At 38.6% G+C, this 17733-nt stretch overlaps 1 protein-coding gene across 6 annotated transcripts in view; it reads left to right on the top strand.

Annotated features, from left to right (window-relative positions):
- The window catches only part of LOC141903736 (allatostatin-A receptor-like), a 149060-nt gene that overhangs the window by 41488 nt on the left and 89839 nt on the right, over nucleotides 1-17733 (top strand). For all 6 annotated transcript variants that reach the window (XR_012619091.1, XM_074791998.1, XM_074792002.1 and 3 more), the window contains exon 2: nucleotides 5517-5603. The gene's annotated coding sequence lies outside the window, so the exon portion shown is untranslated. The remainder of the gene's footprint in view (nucleotides 1-5516; nucleotides 5604-17733) is intronic.

Raw genomic sequence — 17733 nt, 5'->3', positions numbered from 1 at the left:
ATCATTCCCTGATTTGACTACCGGGACGAAACAAAATTGAAATATTTGACTAGTAGTTAATTATCTAAAAACATTGAGAATGAATCCTGACCCGTGTTCGAATAGTTGTTGATTGAGGGAGGGCTGTTGAGTTTTGATAAAAAGTGCTTCTCTAATTTTGCAATCTAAATCAGAAGATTCTTTATCTAAAATTCTGAAATTCTTTTCGCTAAACGAGACCTGACAGTCACGGGAATTTGACAGATGTTGGCCAATTGCTGAAGTCTTAAGATCGTGCTCCTTAACTCTTGTTACTAGGTGTCTTTTTGTTTTACCTATATCTTCTGATCTAGATCTAGGATAAATACCAGTATGATATGTAAATTAAATCACTTGCGCTATGCCTGAATAGGGGATAATGTAACTCCCGAAAACGTTCGCTATAATAAATATATATTACTCATTAGAAAGTGAGATTTGTACTGTTTTTGCTTCTATGGATTTTGAATTATCTAGACTCTCTACCTAAGATCTAAAATTGAAATAGCTTATGAATAAGACATTCGCCAGGGATGAAGGCATGTAATCGTAGTCATTGAATAGTTCAAACCAGCTTTCTCTTTTGACTCGAAGATAGTAGACGCGAAAATGGAAATAACGATGAAACAATGCACATGGGACGAAAAGATACGGCCTTTTATCGGTTTTTCGGTGATCGCGAGATCTCGCCAATAAATAGCAGTCAGAATAACGCCGGATTACAAACAGTATAACACTTCATTAGTGTTCAGAAAGAATGTCTGATTCGTACATCGCAGCGGAATCCCCTAAAATAAAAAACTTTCAACCAAAACGATTGAACCGATCTGACCCATCGGGATCATTGAACCTTAAAGAGAATAGATAGTTGAAATTCAAATTAAACATGAGTCTTTCTTCCCGAAAAAAATGTCTCGAGGACTAAATCGATGGATCTTTCATTGAATTTTCTTTCAGCACCCACAGCTGTGCGTCGGTTTAATTTTTTTTCTCAATATCTACTCGTCGAAAAGTCTGTTGAATTAATCATTCAGTATAGCCTTTGTCAATCAGTGTGAGCGAAAGACGGCCGTGTTTTTCTTCTGACTTGTTGAGACTTCATCAGTTCTAAGACCGGGCCAAAATCACACGCAATCAGTGGAATGTGTTGTCGGCACATTATAGAGTGAAGACAGCGAGAACCAATATTTGATGAAACTCCAGACGTCGCTAAGTAATTAATAAAAACCACACGCTGTGTTTTTTACTTTCGAAGGCCGTCGTCGCTCGACATCGACTCCAATTTCGAGGACAATGATCGGACAACGGGGAACAACGGGGAATGAATGCAATTTTATCGTAGACTTTCAACCGTTTGTTAGAGGTCTATATGAAACATGACATCAAATGAAATCAAGATCAGGGGATAATGAAAAAATATTTCACATTGATATAGACTTGGTCTCTTACAAATAAAGGATACACAAGTTTGATAGGTTGCTGAATCGGATATCAATATGTTAGTCAAAAAACCATTAATTCCGTGTTAATGGATCTGTGTTTCTGCGGTGGATCGTTTTCATCTTTTTTAATATTATACATAATATCTGTATTCCTGTTTTGTTGTCAGATATTCAAGTGTTATGCACGAAACACTTTATACCAGATGGTGACGAATATAAAACGGGATTTGACGATCTATATTCAAACCGTTGAAAATTGCCCTCCAACTCTAACGAGAGCTAGCCGTGAATAACGTTCACGCGAAATTTTACTCCGGTTTTCAACCATCCACCGTGTACGCAATTTCAGGCATTATTTAGATAGCGAAAAGTGGCCAATTTTCGCACCCATCTCGAATGTACACGTACTTAAATCTTCCAGGATTCTACCTCGTTACTCACAGGCTTCCCTGTGGATTTTCTCGGTGAATCGAATTGCAGATTGTTCTGCGGTTCACTGTTGTACCAGTTTAAAGACTAATACAAGGGGAATTCTGACCGTATTACGGACGGTTTTTTTGTCGGTAGAAAACCTTGTGTTCCGATCTTCAAAATATGGATTTAATCAGCATCCCAAAAACCTTCAACCACCTTCATCGACGGCTACATTTCTTTTAAGGGTCTCGACTGGTTTTCAGCAGTCCTTTTCAACGGGAAGACTTACAAGCGGTATAGAGCTGGTGTCATCTAATTTTTGTTTTGTAGGCCTGCGTAATATGTAATTTTCAGCTCTAATTTCTGAATGTACGATTATTGGTGAAATATTCGCGTAGAGTGTACCCTGTAAATGTTATCGTAGACACGCGATATAGTGCCCTGTCTAAACTCTCAATTCCAACTTCCCGTATCACAATCGTCTCCCTATATATATTCGTATATTGAATAGACAAGGGAGCCTGCCATGAGGCTTGTATATAGTCTTTAGTCTTTAATCTTAGTAGGAAAATATTCTAGAATAGAACGGTTGACAACACTTGTGACATATTAGAAGTTAGATTCAAATTACACTATATTCACCTTTTTCCATCTGATACGTACGCGCATTTTTTTTAAAGCAAAATTATATTGTGACTATATTAATGTATATTTACCTACAAAAATGTATATTTACCTGCGCATTATTTTTGGTTTTTCGCCATCTTTTTGCCACCTTGTAATGTATATCGAATGACAGAATTATCAGTGCTCAAATTGTTTTGTAGAATATGGAGCAAATGAATTTTGAAACTCGCACCTAGAATAACTTTTGGCCTCACTACAAGAAGCCAACACTCATATTCACGCTCTCAAACGTAGCAGAAACACCGAATGAATGAACGTGTCAAAATATGCCGGCGAATAAGATTATTTCCAATGTTCTTATGAAAAGAGCTTTTTAGGGTATAAACTCATTCTATTATGTATTTCCTGATAGAATATATTGACGTAACTGACGTAACAAATAGTTACGTAACGTGAAATTTATTTTCTTTTCTCATGCATGTGGAGCATTTTCATAGAATGAATAACTTCAAGAGCTATCGAGATTCCTCATTGAAGATTCGTCTGTATTATAGACGAATGGAATGATACATGCCTCGCGACCTTCGTTCTAATCGCGCGCAACGAAACACTTCAGACACAACCCAATTGTCAGTTCTAAGAACCGAAAAGCCTAAGCTACTCATTCAACTTTAGTTTTAAGCTTTTTCAATTTATATTTGCAATTTGGAGAGTTTATTTCTAAAGCGCTTTTTGTTTAAGATATCCGTTCATGTTAATATATTAATTGATTTTTTTTTCACGAAGTGCCACTCTTAGTCGATCTAGAAAAAAACAACAAAGTTTTTGAACGGCGATGTATTCTGTACAAGACAATGAATCGCAGATCTTGGAAACAGTCTCCATTCAAACCGTGGTCGTATTGCCGACCGCGGCTGTGGAACTGGTTCCTTATTCAACCCACAACTATTCAACTCGGTGTGTACTGTCGAGTTGGTCGCTTTTTATTCCGGCCGCACTGGTCGTACGTAGCTATTTGAATATCCGATCATAAATTTAGCTTAAGCGTTAAAAAACCGGGGGAAAATGACGTTCCTTTATACATAGTCGTTCGTTGTTGTACATTTTCATCGACGACTCAATAAAAACTGATAACGATGAACGCGATCTCCATTATCTCTGAAGAGCGTACGCCGTTAGATTTCTCTCAGATATATCGTCGAACACGGATTGTCAAGCTGAAGAGTCTCTCGCCTTAGCATTCCTACCCGAGAGCACAATAACCATTTAAACAAATAACGCCCAAGGCCGTCGACTAAAAGGTGAATAAAATGAATATGCAAAGACCCGTAGCCGACGTATACGCTCCCGCAGGCCGTCCACGTCTTCGACTCGACGTGATAGAGGAATCGCCTGCTCGAGCCTGATGGCAGTAAACGCTCGAACAGCTACGAATGGTACTGTGGCATGTTGTTTCCATCGCTACTTTTTATAATTGGTTCTTATTACCTGCAGCCGAGACCGACGTTTCTGCGTCGGGCCGACGAAATGCAATACGGCGACGTCGTTGTTCATCGTAATGCGCCTAAAATGCTTTCTCGTTTCTGTTTCTATATATACGTATATATTCACGTCATCGGTAACCTATCCTGCTAGAAGCTGAAGGACTCTCGTCATGTGGTAACGGACGACCGCCTGAATAGATCCAGTATCGGTGTCCGATGACGTGCTTTTTAGCGATCATTGAACCGTGGACTTTTTCACTTGCACCGCGATTTCTGGCAGAAACTCGACGTCGCAAGCCGATTCTCATACTCGAGTTATTTTTGGATATCATGTTTTGTACTTCGGTTTCGCAATTGATTCGCTCTTAAAAACTGCAATGGTCGGTTGTTATGATATTGTACAAGTTCGTTGAGATAATATTACTTATTTTACTGATCCAACTAAGACGAATGTTCGTTACCTCGATATTTGAAACTTAAAACATTTGAGCGGTTACTGTAGAAAGAATCACTGGCCAATATCAGCTAAACTGATGCCTGGGCGAACTTCGGTTATATCGAACTATATTCGAACTAAGTGAAACCGAATGTCAGTCAATCGGAACTGTGGTAATGATCGACCACGCGATTGAGCACGGTAGCTATAGTTCGGACCTAGGTTCAAGATGGTCGACACTGTGAAATCCGTTACGACCGAATATGGTGCGTTCGGTTATTAGTTCCGACCACTAGTCCGACCACTAGTTCACTAGCTACGAAAACCGCCCTGCCTGTTGTTCAATGAACACGAATATCTATGAAAATCATGAAGATAGTTCTGAGCGTCAGAAATTTCGTTAAGCCGGGTCAGTGATCATTGGTTATCCTGCGCTCACAACTCGATAACCAGGTCGAGTCGATTCCCCGTTGTAATTTTTAGATCGTTTACGTTTCTGTACAGAATAATCATTCCGATTCGCGGTGCGTGTTCGTCTCCAATTTCAGGGTTTAAGTTTCACCCATTGGAAAAAAACGTATTTTCAAGACGTCGATTTTAATTGTGTACCCGTGATAGAATCCAGTATATCTTGTATACCGTTCTGTTATTATACACAAAAAAATCCAATCAAAATTCTGAACGCCCGATTGAGCATTCGATTTATTTCCCGACTTCAAACGAGTGTAAATCGCGATTATATAGGTGCCATAATCGTCATCGATTGTGAAGGTCGAATCTAGGACATTCGGATGCGTTCCTTAGATTTTGTGTTGGTAGCGGATTTGTGAATTATGAAATCCCGCAATTCATTTTTTTTTTCAAATGATTTATTTCCGGTCAATTCGATGTTGTTCTAGCATGTTCAAATGTGACATACGATTTATCTGTTTGAATAGAAATGCAGCATACGGTCTATCAACATCGGTATCATCAGTCCTATGAAACAATAAACCGTCTTTTTAAAACGAGGATTTGCTATTGCTGTCGCTACTGACTGTAATGGTATAGCTCCAGGAATTAATTAAATTCATTTCATGTTCTTGTCGATTTCAGCTGAGCGAAATTTCATATTTCCTGTCGTCACTACTTCCACCATCGGTTCTTGATTGCGAGTGAGAGCTATCGTGTTTCCAAGAAAAGGTAAGAGTTAAAACGACCACGTGTCGTCTTATCATTGAACTTCTGTGATATTTATGCAGTCCCATTTTGAAGCAACAATTTTGGTTTAGGACGATTCCAAAGGCAATAGGGACAAGAGTGATTCGGGATCTTGTTCCATGTAAGAATAGCCATACTCTGACGTGGATAACGGATAATAGCTTTAAAACCCACCACAGAATTCAAAACTTAAAAATTAAATTTCATTTATCAAAAATTTAAAAGATGAAAATACACAATGTTTCGAACTCTCACTAGAGATCAGAGAGTTCGAAACGTCGTGTATTTCGATTTTAATTCTTGATAAATAAAATTCTTTTTTAATCTTTTATAATTCTGTATATAGTGGTTTCGTGATTTCATTTAATCTCGCATGGTATTTGGGAACGCATTCTGGGATAAGGTCCCACCCATGGTTGATCATTAACAGCGCGCACTGGCATGGCACGCTGGAAATGTGGACTAATACGCTGTACTTAGATTCAACAGACATATTTTACCAGCGAGGGGTTCGAGCGAAAACGTTGTAATTAACAACGTTTAAAGTGCTCTTTAAATACCATCATTACAGATTATTGCGGATTTTGAACATTAGCTCGACGGGCGTAGATAAAATGTGTATTGCTTAAGATCGACATCTCAGTTACCAGCGGCAGTTCCAACCTCGACGAGGTTCCTCGTTGCGCATTCGAAATCTGGAAAACATCTTAAACCCATCTTTAATGATCTACGAAATTTTGTTGTTTCAGATCGCTTAATGCGCGCCGACTGTAAACAGTCTCGCGTTTCGTTTTTGTTTAATAGAACTTATTACACAACTTCAAATACCCGTCAAATAACTAATGCCTCTCATCGGCGATCACAAAAAAACGCTGTTCGGATTGCTGTGATTAGTAACTCGTGCGTTTCTTTAATCAATAGATGAAAGCGAAAAAAATATCCCATCCTGGTTATGTCGACGCATGTTTTTCTGGGACTAATTAAAAAAGATGGGTAAAGCTAACCGTCGGATTTGAGTCATGATAACGCCATTTCAATACTCGTAACCACTAAGTAAAACTTTTAGCCAGACAACTTTTTGAGACTTTCATTGGCCCCAGACAAAATCCTCTTTTTTAAATTTCCCCTAAAAATTTGTTTCACTTGCATAACTTTTAGTGGTGATAGTTAACTGCCTTGTATTTCTTGACGTATCAGAGGTTTCCTTATATTCATTAGTTTTGGGTTAACTTTTTGGCCAGCCAATTTTTTTAGCAATGTTTTGGCCCCAGACCCAATCCAATTTGTTCAATTTTCCCCTAAAATACGTATGTTTCACCAGCATAACTTTTAAGGACGATGGTTAAAAGCGAACTAGTATTTCTTAACATATCAGAGGTTTCCTTGTGTTTATCAGTTTTGGGACCGAAAGGTCATATTCATGATGGCGGAGTCAGCGGAAATCCCAGCGAACAGCTATACGGCATCGGTTTCTTTATCGGTAGAGACCATTTTGTAGTCGCAGTTCTTACAAGTTATTACTCGTGTCGACGCTGTTAGGCCATTATCTAGCTTACATGATCGTCCAGTGATGAATATACCCATGTGACAGATGAGCTTGTCGGAATCTACTTTATCCAGTGACTCGCCACGCGACAGCATTAGCGTGACAGTCGAATCCAATATAGCCAAATCACAATGTCAACTAATTAAGCTTCACACACTGTTGGTTCACGATCTTCGTGCCTTCTGACATAATAACAGTCGCTCCCTTTACTTATAAGTATTTCGGCCCGTTGAGCTTCGGGAATACGCTCAACCCCTCCATGGATCCAACGAACGCCAATACAAGAAGAGAGAATATTTCGTTTTAATATGTTTTTCCGGTTTCGTTTTGTTGCCTTTAATTGAAATATCGACGTTTTATCAAACATAAAAAGAAAGAAAGAAACAAAATCAATTAAAGATGGGATCATTTTTTATTTCTATATCATTTCGACGTTTGGCTTGTGACGGCGGGGGCCAGTGTGGGAGTTCAAAAAGGGTTTAGATCCTAAATTGACTTCCGCATGGATCGGGCTCCGCGAATTTGCCCCCCGGGTGAATTATGAATCTGTATCGCGTGGGTTGCTCTTGATCCCACACATCTAGTTCTCTCAATGTACTTATTTCCTCGACATGAAGGTGTGACGGGCTAGTGTGGCGACGAAGGACCGTAGCAGTCATTTTTAGGACCGGTTCCAAAGTTGAGTATTTTCTCTCTAGATCCACATGATATGTACCAGTCAGAAACGTGTGGAACTAGATCCATATACGAAAGTGTCCTGAGGATATTATCAAAAAACATTTTTATCGGATATAATTCTGCGTTCGTTGCTAGAAGAAAAATAATTTTGATTAATTTTTCATCTTTTTTTGATTTTATCCCGATTTAGTAAATCAGGATAAAATACTTTTCACCCAAAATCCGAAATATCTAGACGCATTCGTTCCACGGTATTTCTAATGATATATTTTTCATAATAGCGTGGAAATAAAAACTTAAACCAACGCAATTTTCCTTCTATCAAATGCTTTCAATCTGGATTTGAAAACTGAGCATGAGCTGAATAATAACCTCCTTTCAATAACCTTATCTTTCATATGATTCATGACAATATCTGCCGTCCGCAGGTACGAAGTTTACCCGTGAGACGATGCTAATTAGTATATGACTTTTGGTATAAGGTTGTTGGCGTAACGGGCTTTTGATTGATATATCTGAATCTTATGATGATTTAATAGTGACTATGACTTGATAATTCGTCGCCAAATACACGAAATCGCACCACGATTTCGGTTAAACAGGTTACACGTAAAAGAACGTTTTCGTTCTGGTAGAAATGGAAATGAGGTAATGAAAAAGACAACGAATGAAAAATATCTACTCAAGTCGTGAGGGAAGTAACGACGATGGGAGTGTACGCGAAAGCCTTTTTTGATGGGATGAATGATAAAATAGTACTGCGAAAGCCCGCATGACAAACGGGAAGCACGCCGTCGATCGTAGGATGACAGATAGACTGGCTTAACGGTTTAAAAAGAAACCGCAAAAATTTCGCAATACCGACATAACTGCAGGAGGTAAAATAAATGGCAGTCGAGGCGCCTTATTCAATTGCCGCTTCCCAAATAAGAATGCAAGTTGGAATATCAGATTTAGTTAATCCATGGATTTGGGACCAGTTGGTGCTTGGAATGGTCTTAACTTCAACCCCGATTTTATAGATCAGATTTAGTTCTCTGCAAAGGGAGGGGAAGGTTATTTCAGTTTTTTTCTATGAAATTCTGTAAGACATCGTTATATCCTTTGAACGGGTTTCGGATCGGTACTAGTGGACGCGTAGATAATGTAATTAATAACGCAGCCTGCGAAGTTGTGCACTCATCGACAGTACTAACTTAATCCAGTATTATAGACACGCGTATGACAAATTAGAAGTGGCTATTTCATTAGGACGTCATAAAGGCTGAAAGGCAGCAAATGTCTCCGGGGATGATCCCGGCAAATTTGTCCAATAGACTGATTACAGAAAGCTTTGATTTGCCAAACAGCGGCTTCACTTGCTATGCTCAATTGGCTACACTGGTCGCGAAGTTTTGTTCAGGTTCGGGCACAAATTATGTATTTTAGTGATCCGAAATACGCCCAAAAGCAACATACAGCACGCGATTTGTTTTCCCGATTACCCAGTTTAATTTTTTTGGATAGCTAGTGCACGTGATTCAACAAATGGGTCTCAAAACACGCTTAACTCAGGGTTGGCTCGTTGCCAGATTCTATAGGCTAATTGACATTTAAAAAAAAATTCTGCATCATCAAAATCATCGAATAAGATAAATTTCTTAAAAGTTTTTCTTCGTCTTTTCATCGCAATCTTTTAACAAAAAAATTGTTTTGCCTATGTTGATTTGCAATCCCCAGGACGCTTCCGTACAATCCGGTAACTTTTTTTTTCATTTCTCGTATCATTTGAATCAAATTAACCACGGTTTCCTTACCTTTCTTATTTCATTCCTTGTAGTTTTATGTGGAAAAAACTTGAATAATTAGAAAAAATTATCTTAATTTTCTTTCCTGTCCTGCATTTTGAAACGCCTATCATAAATTGTTTTCTGATTTTCATTTTAACCCTTCGCCCTCCCATTTTTTTATTGAAAAAAAAATTCGTGTTCCGAATAATTAAAAAAGGGGTGACTGTTCAGGTGCCATTCGTGCGCCCATCATTATGTCCAACATCGATCAATTTGCGTGCATCAAAAAAGTCATAATACTCGTCAAAAATTGGAAACTAAACTATAATTGAGGGGGATATCATTTTGTGGGTTTAATATAATGTTAGTTCGGATTACTTCTTATCGTGCATTAAGTCTATCTACTTTTCGGATTATTGCAATAAACATTAGGCTATTACATACTGCAGGTGTTTCGGATCCATTGAGATTAATGAAACACATAACACCGTATTAGAGCGAATTTTCATAATGACCCGTTCAAAGAAATGTTAGCATGTGTCTGTGCTGATATCGTGTCGAATTAGAATGTATGCATAGGCAAGGACCGATGAGAATATCAACATTTTAAATTGATCTTAACTGGTATTCATAGTTATTCAAATGGGTGCCCGCAGTGCTCTACTTCGGTAATCGAGGATTCCACGTATGGCAGGTGAGGATCCGCAAGGTTCGCTAGTAGATAGTTGGTCAACCGCATTCGATATCTTCCACATTTCGGTTGAATCTGAATGAATTTTTCTATAAATGAATCGACTATTTATGAAAACGGTACCGATATCCGAGTAGGAAAGTAAAGGCAATGTACATATATTTGGTGGGCGCTGTGATAATATATAGATTCGTGAGTCTAAAAATCCAGTTCAAAGTTCATCGAAAAATTAATTTTGACAATGGACGACCTACTGCTCGTCAGAGCCATCTGATGAAGCTGGTTTTGCGGGTTTCACATTTCTATAGCGACCCTTCCACTGATACAATGTTCAATGGCACTTTCAATTCGATCCATCGGTATTATAGAGGAATATACGGGGAATACGAACCCACGACCGCTATTACCACTCGTCCACACCGCTCACTGAAATCCGAGTGAACAATATAGCATTTGAAGGCTGGCTTATGTCGTCGACTTAAAAATCTTTGTGACAGGTTTGAGATGATGAACGAACACTATTTATGAGAACCGCTGAACGTCCAGTTCGCGTTATCAGAATCATCAGTCAAATGTAACTTATAACTTAACAGTCAACATATCTGACTCGTTCAGACGTCATAACTTCGTCGCGGCGAACGCATGAAATTCCCTAAAATAATTGGTGTCTGATATACAATTCGTTACATTCGCGCTATATTCATTGGCAGTAAATTGCTCCTCGAAAAAATATCAATTTTAGTAAACCACCCCAAAGATCGATCTCAGACCAATAGCCGAATAGCTAGAGCAGAATACAAGCCACTGTACGCAGGGTAGGGGGATAAATGGTCAACTAGAAAATACCAATTTCGTCTCGTCTTTTAGATAAGAGATATATTGCTACTTTCATTGCACTCATATGTATATCGGTGTTACGTGCTAAGATTATATCTCAACTACTAGTAGATACATACGACTGCGAGATGGGCGTTAGATAAGTATAACAAATGAACCGAGAGACCGGTGTAATTACTGCGCGTAGCGGTCATTTTTTGCGCCGCGATGATATTAGCGGACAGCGCGGGGAGCGAGTCGGGAGCGAAAGAGAGAAATAGATAATTTATCAACACCCCCGTTGCATGGTTGTTGCCTTATAACAACGAACAGTCGTTAGTTTCCGTGGTCCGGGCTATAACTCATCGATCGGCGCCACGAAATGACGCGCCGTGGTCGTAATAGCCGGGAGTGCAGGCAGGGTGGAAATCGCGCCGAGCACAGATTTTCGTGAATCCTCGCGGGGGTATAACAGGCTCTGATTCAGGGAGGGTGCATTCCCAAAAATAGGGATATTCTATATAGTCTAACATAAACTGATAACCTAAAACAGGTTTGAATTCATAAGCTTGTTCTTGTATTTCCAAAAATGAGTTTATTTTTGCACAAAAATAAGGGCAAAATAAACTCATTTTTGGGAATACATGAGAAAAGTTTATGAATTTAGACTTGTTTATGCATCAGTTTAATTTATCTTATTTTGCCGTAAAATGTAGGGCAACTCTGGCATTTTAGGGCACCCATGTAACGAGAATTTAACAGGATGACGTCACTGAAGTAAATAAAACGGCCACTTTCTAATGGCAATTTAAATGAAAGGAAAAATCAACCCACACGCAAGTTCTGGTGAATTTACTTAATTTCTCAAGAGCTCATCAGGTTCTGCAACCTGACGTCAGCGAAGGACACTCCAGAATCTGAATTGGCTGTTTCCAATGAGCCATTTTTAAAAATCGCCCGATACCGACTTTGATGAATTTCCCCAATCCAACGGAAATCGATGAGTTCAGTTTTTCATTCAAGGTCCGTGATGTGTGAACAGACTATAACTTATTCAGAGTCTGGTGAAATTGAATGAATCGTTCTCCACTTTCGAATGGGGCCGTTCTCGCAAAAAAAAATCAAAATGAACTATATCACCTTGGATTTTACAAAGATTTAGTGAAAACCTAAAAAATCAGAAAATACCAATGTCAACTATACTTTCAATTGTAATACAACAAGAAAACTAACTTGCACTTTTATTAACGGCTTGGAAAACGCATAATTGCTCAATATTGTCGACAATAAATAATATAATATGAAGTATATATCATTAAGGATCAATAAAAGCATTTTGGATTTAGATAAATCGATGACCGGAGACCAGTCTAGCCTGATATATTGATGACATATAAAATGAAATAAGAGTGATGAAATATATCTAAATACAAAATGAACGCCGAAATTCACAATTGTAATTGTTTGAAACGCCAATATTGATGACGTAGTGCACATCAACTCACACAGAACCTCTTGAATAACGCATACTAGGTATCAACGTATATAAACATTATTAAAAAAAAACTAAACAGAAAATCAGATAAGGATAGATACGTATTTATATCAGATTAAATGCGGATTATGAAGCGAGCGACAAGAAATGAATATCATGCATTCATTTTTGCGATGGTCGCCCACTGTACTCGCTCTCCTATACCACATCTGCACGGCGCGATTACGCATTAAAATCCTAGCTTAGAAATTCTGTTTGATTTTCTTCGATTGATCTTAAATGTAAATATATTTACAGGCACAACTCGGATAATTGCATGTTATTGCGTAAACTAAGCACCGCCGGTTGTGTTTATACAGAAACATCAGTAACACTACTGGTTCAACGGCAATTGCAATCGATGTTTGGCGGCGTCGAGATACATGTATACATACATAGATGTAGATAGCAAGCAAACTTCGTTTTTTCTATTACGGAAGTTTTATTTTATGAAAAATTATATAATATATACAAAGACATCTTACATATAAGTACAATATTGAAGTTCTAATTGGACATTATTAGCATCGAAAATAGCAAACGGTGTCATCATGAAACTCGATACGGTGTTTATCTATCCGGTGCCATTGTTCTGTGTCAAAAAAGTTCTTAACGTAAAGCTCTACGCGCACTATGGGATATCTTCTAAGGTAGTAGGTAATCGAATAAGACACTATAATCCGTGTTTCAAACTATAGGTAAATGAAGTAATCCCACGATTTGAATGTCATATCATATACGATATAGTTCATTAGAATGAAACCACAACCTTTCGGCTGTTGACTAACAGCCGTCATCCAGGTGGAATGGCCAGAAAAAGATGTAACATAGCATATAAACTCAAATGTTAGATTAGATTTGTCGTCATGAAAGGCCAATACCAATAATATGTTTGACATTTGCAATTTTAACTGGCGAGGCAAAAACCGCTAATTCTTTGCGCACACCGTACTTGTCAGTGGGTAGTACTGCTGTTTGAAGTAAGAATTGACTTTTTATCGGTTCTTACCGGTCTGTTATGTATTAGGTATATCCATCGGTCAGAAATATCGCATTAACGCGCGCACCTTCCAATCAGATTATAGGGTTCTTTCCTGCCTTACGTCTTGATCATATGTTCGTCATTCAGCTCACGTTCCGGGTCTCTTAAACCACACTAGCCATTGGCTGTTTCGATAATGATGGAAAAAAAAACTATATCGTAAATAATTCCGATACGATACCAGTGAGAAACGAATCAGTGGAAAGGTTATTAAGCCAACAGTCAAAGCTCTTTAGAGTGAAGACCTTTTTTAAGAATTGACGCTTTCTACACTAAAAAAACTATCGTAGGTAAAGTCTTAAGCCGCAGTCATGTCATGTCATTTTCATATCGAATTCTCGCATTGAAATGGAGTTTTTTTCTCGTTCTATCGGGGATCAAACTTTACGAAAGAATTAATCCCTCCGAACGATGTATACAGACGAGGCTTTAATCCCGATGAAACGGCGTCGAATTCCTTGTTAATGAGGTTATAGTCGTTTTAAATGGGATTCTAATTCGACGTGAGACCTGTCATATAGATACAGCGCGTTAACGACGTGCGTAGTTTTGTAGCAGGTTTCTTTTTACTTGGCATCCGCGCCGGGAATCGGGCGCGTGTGTTGATGGTGTTAAGCGTACGGGGATTTGAATTAAAACCCGATAACGAAACGCTTTTATTTTGAATATTTGCTAGATTTATCATCATCAGTTGAAATATGGTCGACGAGCGAATTAGTAACCCGGGAGATTCTCGACCCGTGAAGACTCACATTAACTATTCACGAGCTGTACATTAGTTTTACTTACGCCGTTTATAGCTCAATATTTGTCACAAAATGAGCTCTGCTTATTTCACTACACAAATAAGTTTCGACAGATGCGAACTTATTTTTGTACCCTTCGTCCAAAAGGTGGTAAAACGTGCGCTATCCGTTCTTTAAAGGAATTAGATAAGGACTCGGGTGCAGATTCAGACGGTAGCACAGTAGGGAAGATTCCGTGCCCATATTCCATTTTCTTTTTCATCCCTAAAGTAAAAAGGGCACTTTTAAGTCGTCTCCTATCGATTCCAAAAGTAGAAAAGGGCACAGAGACGAGGCTGGTGATTTTGATCGAAAAGGCACATTCAATTCCGGAAAAAATGAAAGGTTGGTTTTAGTCGCCTAAATCCATCGCAAAAGTAGAAAAAAGCACATCTTAACTAGACGAGGCAGATAATTTATAACAAATAGGCTCTGAAGGATTTCATCGTTATGGCCCGGAATATACATGCAGTAAACTTTCGAGAAATGATTCGCATCAGGACTTCATTTATTGCATGGAAATTGCACTAAAAAGTAGTAGACTTTCTAAATTTTCTGGGCCCCTCGTTCGTCGTTGATTATGCCTTGTGCTACCTTAACAGTGGTCCCTGGATCCAACCCTGGGACTGATGCTGTGTACCCTTCCATAGTTTTGTTCAGATTAGCTTAGTTTATTTCGACGAACTCATAATAGATCGAACGATGAACTAATTCCCCCATAAGATAAGATAAGATAAGATAACTTTCATCTTGACAATGTCAATTGTATAAGGATATAGAAAAACATGCATATTGATGCACTATGTAAGAAACAAAATATTTACAGAACATTTCAACATCTATAATATTCATTGATAATTTCGGGTCATTCGTATTCAAAAACTCGTAATATTTTAGCTCGGATGGATTTTTGTAATAGTAACTTGTTAGGTATCTTCTTCTCAGCTTGGTGTGAGAATGACAGATCATTAGATAATTGTATTCATCACCAATTTCGCCTGGATTGCATATTGTACAACCTTTCTTCTTTCTTTTTCGTATATATATCCTCGTCAAAAGATAAACGATGATTACTCGATTTTATTTCTATCATGTATAGGCCATCTGGTGTAGAACCTGGAAACTAACAGGACTATCGAATTTTCGTTTTATGCCAGTCAGCCGCAGCTGAAGCGAAAGGTACAGTGGAAATAATTGAAAACGACAACACCAATCCAATTAGATAACTTGTTGAGACCTAATAAAGCACGAATGAAAGTCCTGATTTCATCTTCCAAACAGCAAAAGATGGATTTTGATTTGATTAAAATTCAACACGGATCACTGATTCCGTTATCATATTGACTTTTCCCTATACTTGTTTTGCATGTAGCTAGAATATCAAGGTGTACCGAGACCACAAAGAAGATTTCACTAATTAGAATACGTATCTTGTTGTACTTTCATCTTTTACCTACATCAAAAGTACACGGCGTCTTGGGGAATTTTATACCAATGGCTTTTCTGTGAAGTTTAAATATCAATAGGTTTCGTTAAAGTCTTAGTTGGCTATCGTCGGGTTGCCAAAGGCTTTGAAGTTTATGACTTGACACTAATGACGCTGACTAGTGGCCACAATTTGTGCTATGCATATGCGGCCTCTGATTGGCTGGAATTCCCGAGCTGAGTTCCGTTGCATCGCAACTCAGTTCGTTTGCGCTCGATAGCAACCGTCGGGCTAGGCCGAAAAAACGGGCCGGACACGGTTTGCGACGATGAGTCGGTAGGCGTCGGGTTGCCGGCTTGTGTCGAGCATGACGGCAACGGTGACCTATCGTAGGCCACTACTTACTTGCATCGGTAGGCGTCGAGTCGCAGGTCAACATAAGCTAGCCTTCCTTATGCAACTGTGTTCGAACTAGGAGTTGTCGTTCTGATGATTATCACCTAGACGTTTGAAGTGCACTCGAACGAACAGCCGTTATAGAATCGCGGTAAAAAAGGTTCTATTTGCTGTAAATTAGAATTCTATGCATGTCGAAATTCTTTTTATTCAAAATAAACATCTGGAATATTTCAATATGGTAATTTCTATAGGATATACAAAAAAACGAAGTAGCTCAATATAAATGTAATCCCGGGAATGTGATTATAACCTGTTTAATTCTTTTCTGACGTTGGGGTTCGATTTAATTCTGGTAACTTGTGTAAAGTGATTATAACGGACTTTATTTTAGATAAATAACCAGCGACCAGACATCGCTATAGGCAAACATGCGTGTGGCTGAGTATATAAGTGATGTAGATTGCAGCCACCTGTTCGGGATTAGCGACGATGAAATTTGTTGCGCGCGCCGTTATAATCTCCCACTTCAATACAGTAAATGTTTAGATGGAAATTCCATGTATTCCACGTGGGTTTTTTAATGTTAATGTTTTGAAATTGGGCATTTTTTGTTCGTACGACGCTGGTGCTGCTAGGGGTAGAGCTGCTAGTCATTCGTCTTCCGGAAGTAACGCCGAGGTACGGAAATCGCTTTCAAAAGCATGCGTTTTAAAAGCTTTTTGAAATGTTATTGAGTATACATGAAATGAATGGCGGACCCCGCGGTTAGATCGTTACCCTATGACGTAACTGATTTACTTCGATAACTGATTTACTTCAAATATTCTAAAAAGTCACGCTAGTCCTTGGTATATATGTAACTCACTGTACGATGTCATTTTGTGACCAATGTGAGTTTCATTGAAAATTTGTCGACGGAATTGGATGGAAATTACGTTCAAATGTAAAAAAGTGCTTGGTACCGACACTAGCGCTACGCGTGATGTGCTTCACACGCGGTTGTCTGCTGTGTTCTATTGCAGAGCTAAAAAACGAATTCCTATACAAGTCTTTGTATAATGGTCTTAGAAGATGGTTTCTTCCTCCACAGGTCTGTAACTAAGGAACCGGTTATATTGGTGGGTGTTAGTTTTTAAGAGTTAACAATCGGGAACATATGTAAATCCTAGATCAAAGACGTTCCCCGGGTTTATCTCAGTATCTGGTCTATAAAACCGGCTCCGGACTTTTAGCATAACCCAAGAATAAGCTTTCGACGCTAAAGATGCTATGTTTTGTAGCGATTGCGATGGTGGTTTTAAATTAGGACCATAACGTAAAATTCCTGGTATGCAAATGAGGGATCCAGAACGTCAGAACGCCAAAACGAAAGGAAAACGTCGAATATCCTTTAAAAGCCCGTTTTGGCGTGCCCCGAAGTATTTTC

This window comes from Tubulanus polymorphus, chromosome 4 (assembly GCF_964204645.1).
Source record: "Tubulanus polymorphus chromosome 4, tnTubPoly1.2, whole genome shotgun sequence".
Lineage (NCBI taxonomy): Eukaryota > Metazoa > Nemertea > Palaeonemertea > Tubulaniformes > Tubulanidae > Tubulanus > Tubulanus polymorphus.
The sequence above is the reverse complement of the archived record's forward strand: the minus strand, read 5'-3'. Positions and strand labels throughout refer to the sequence as shown.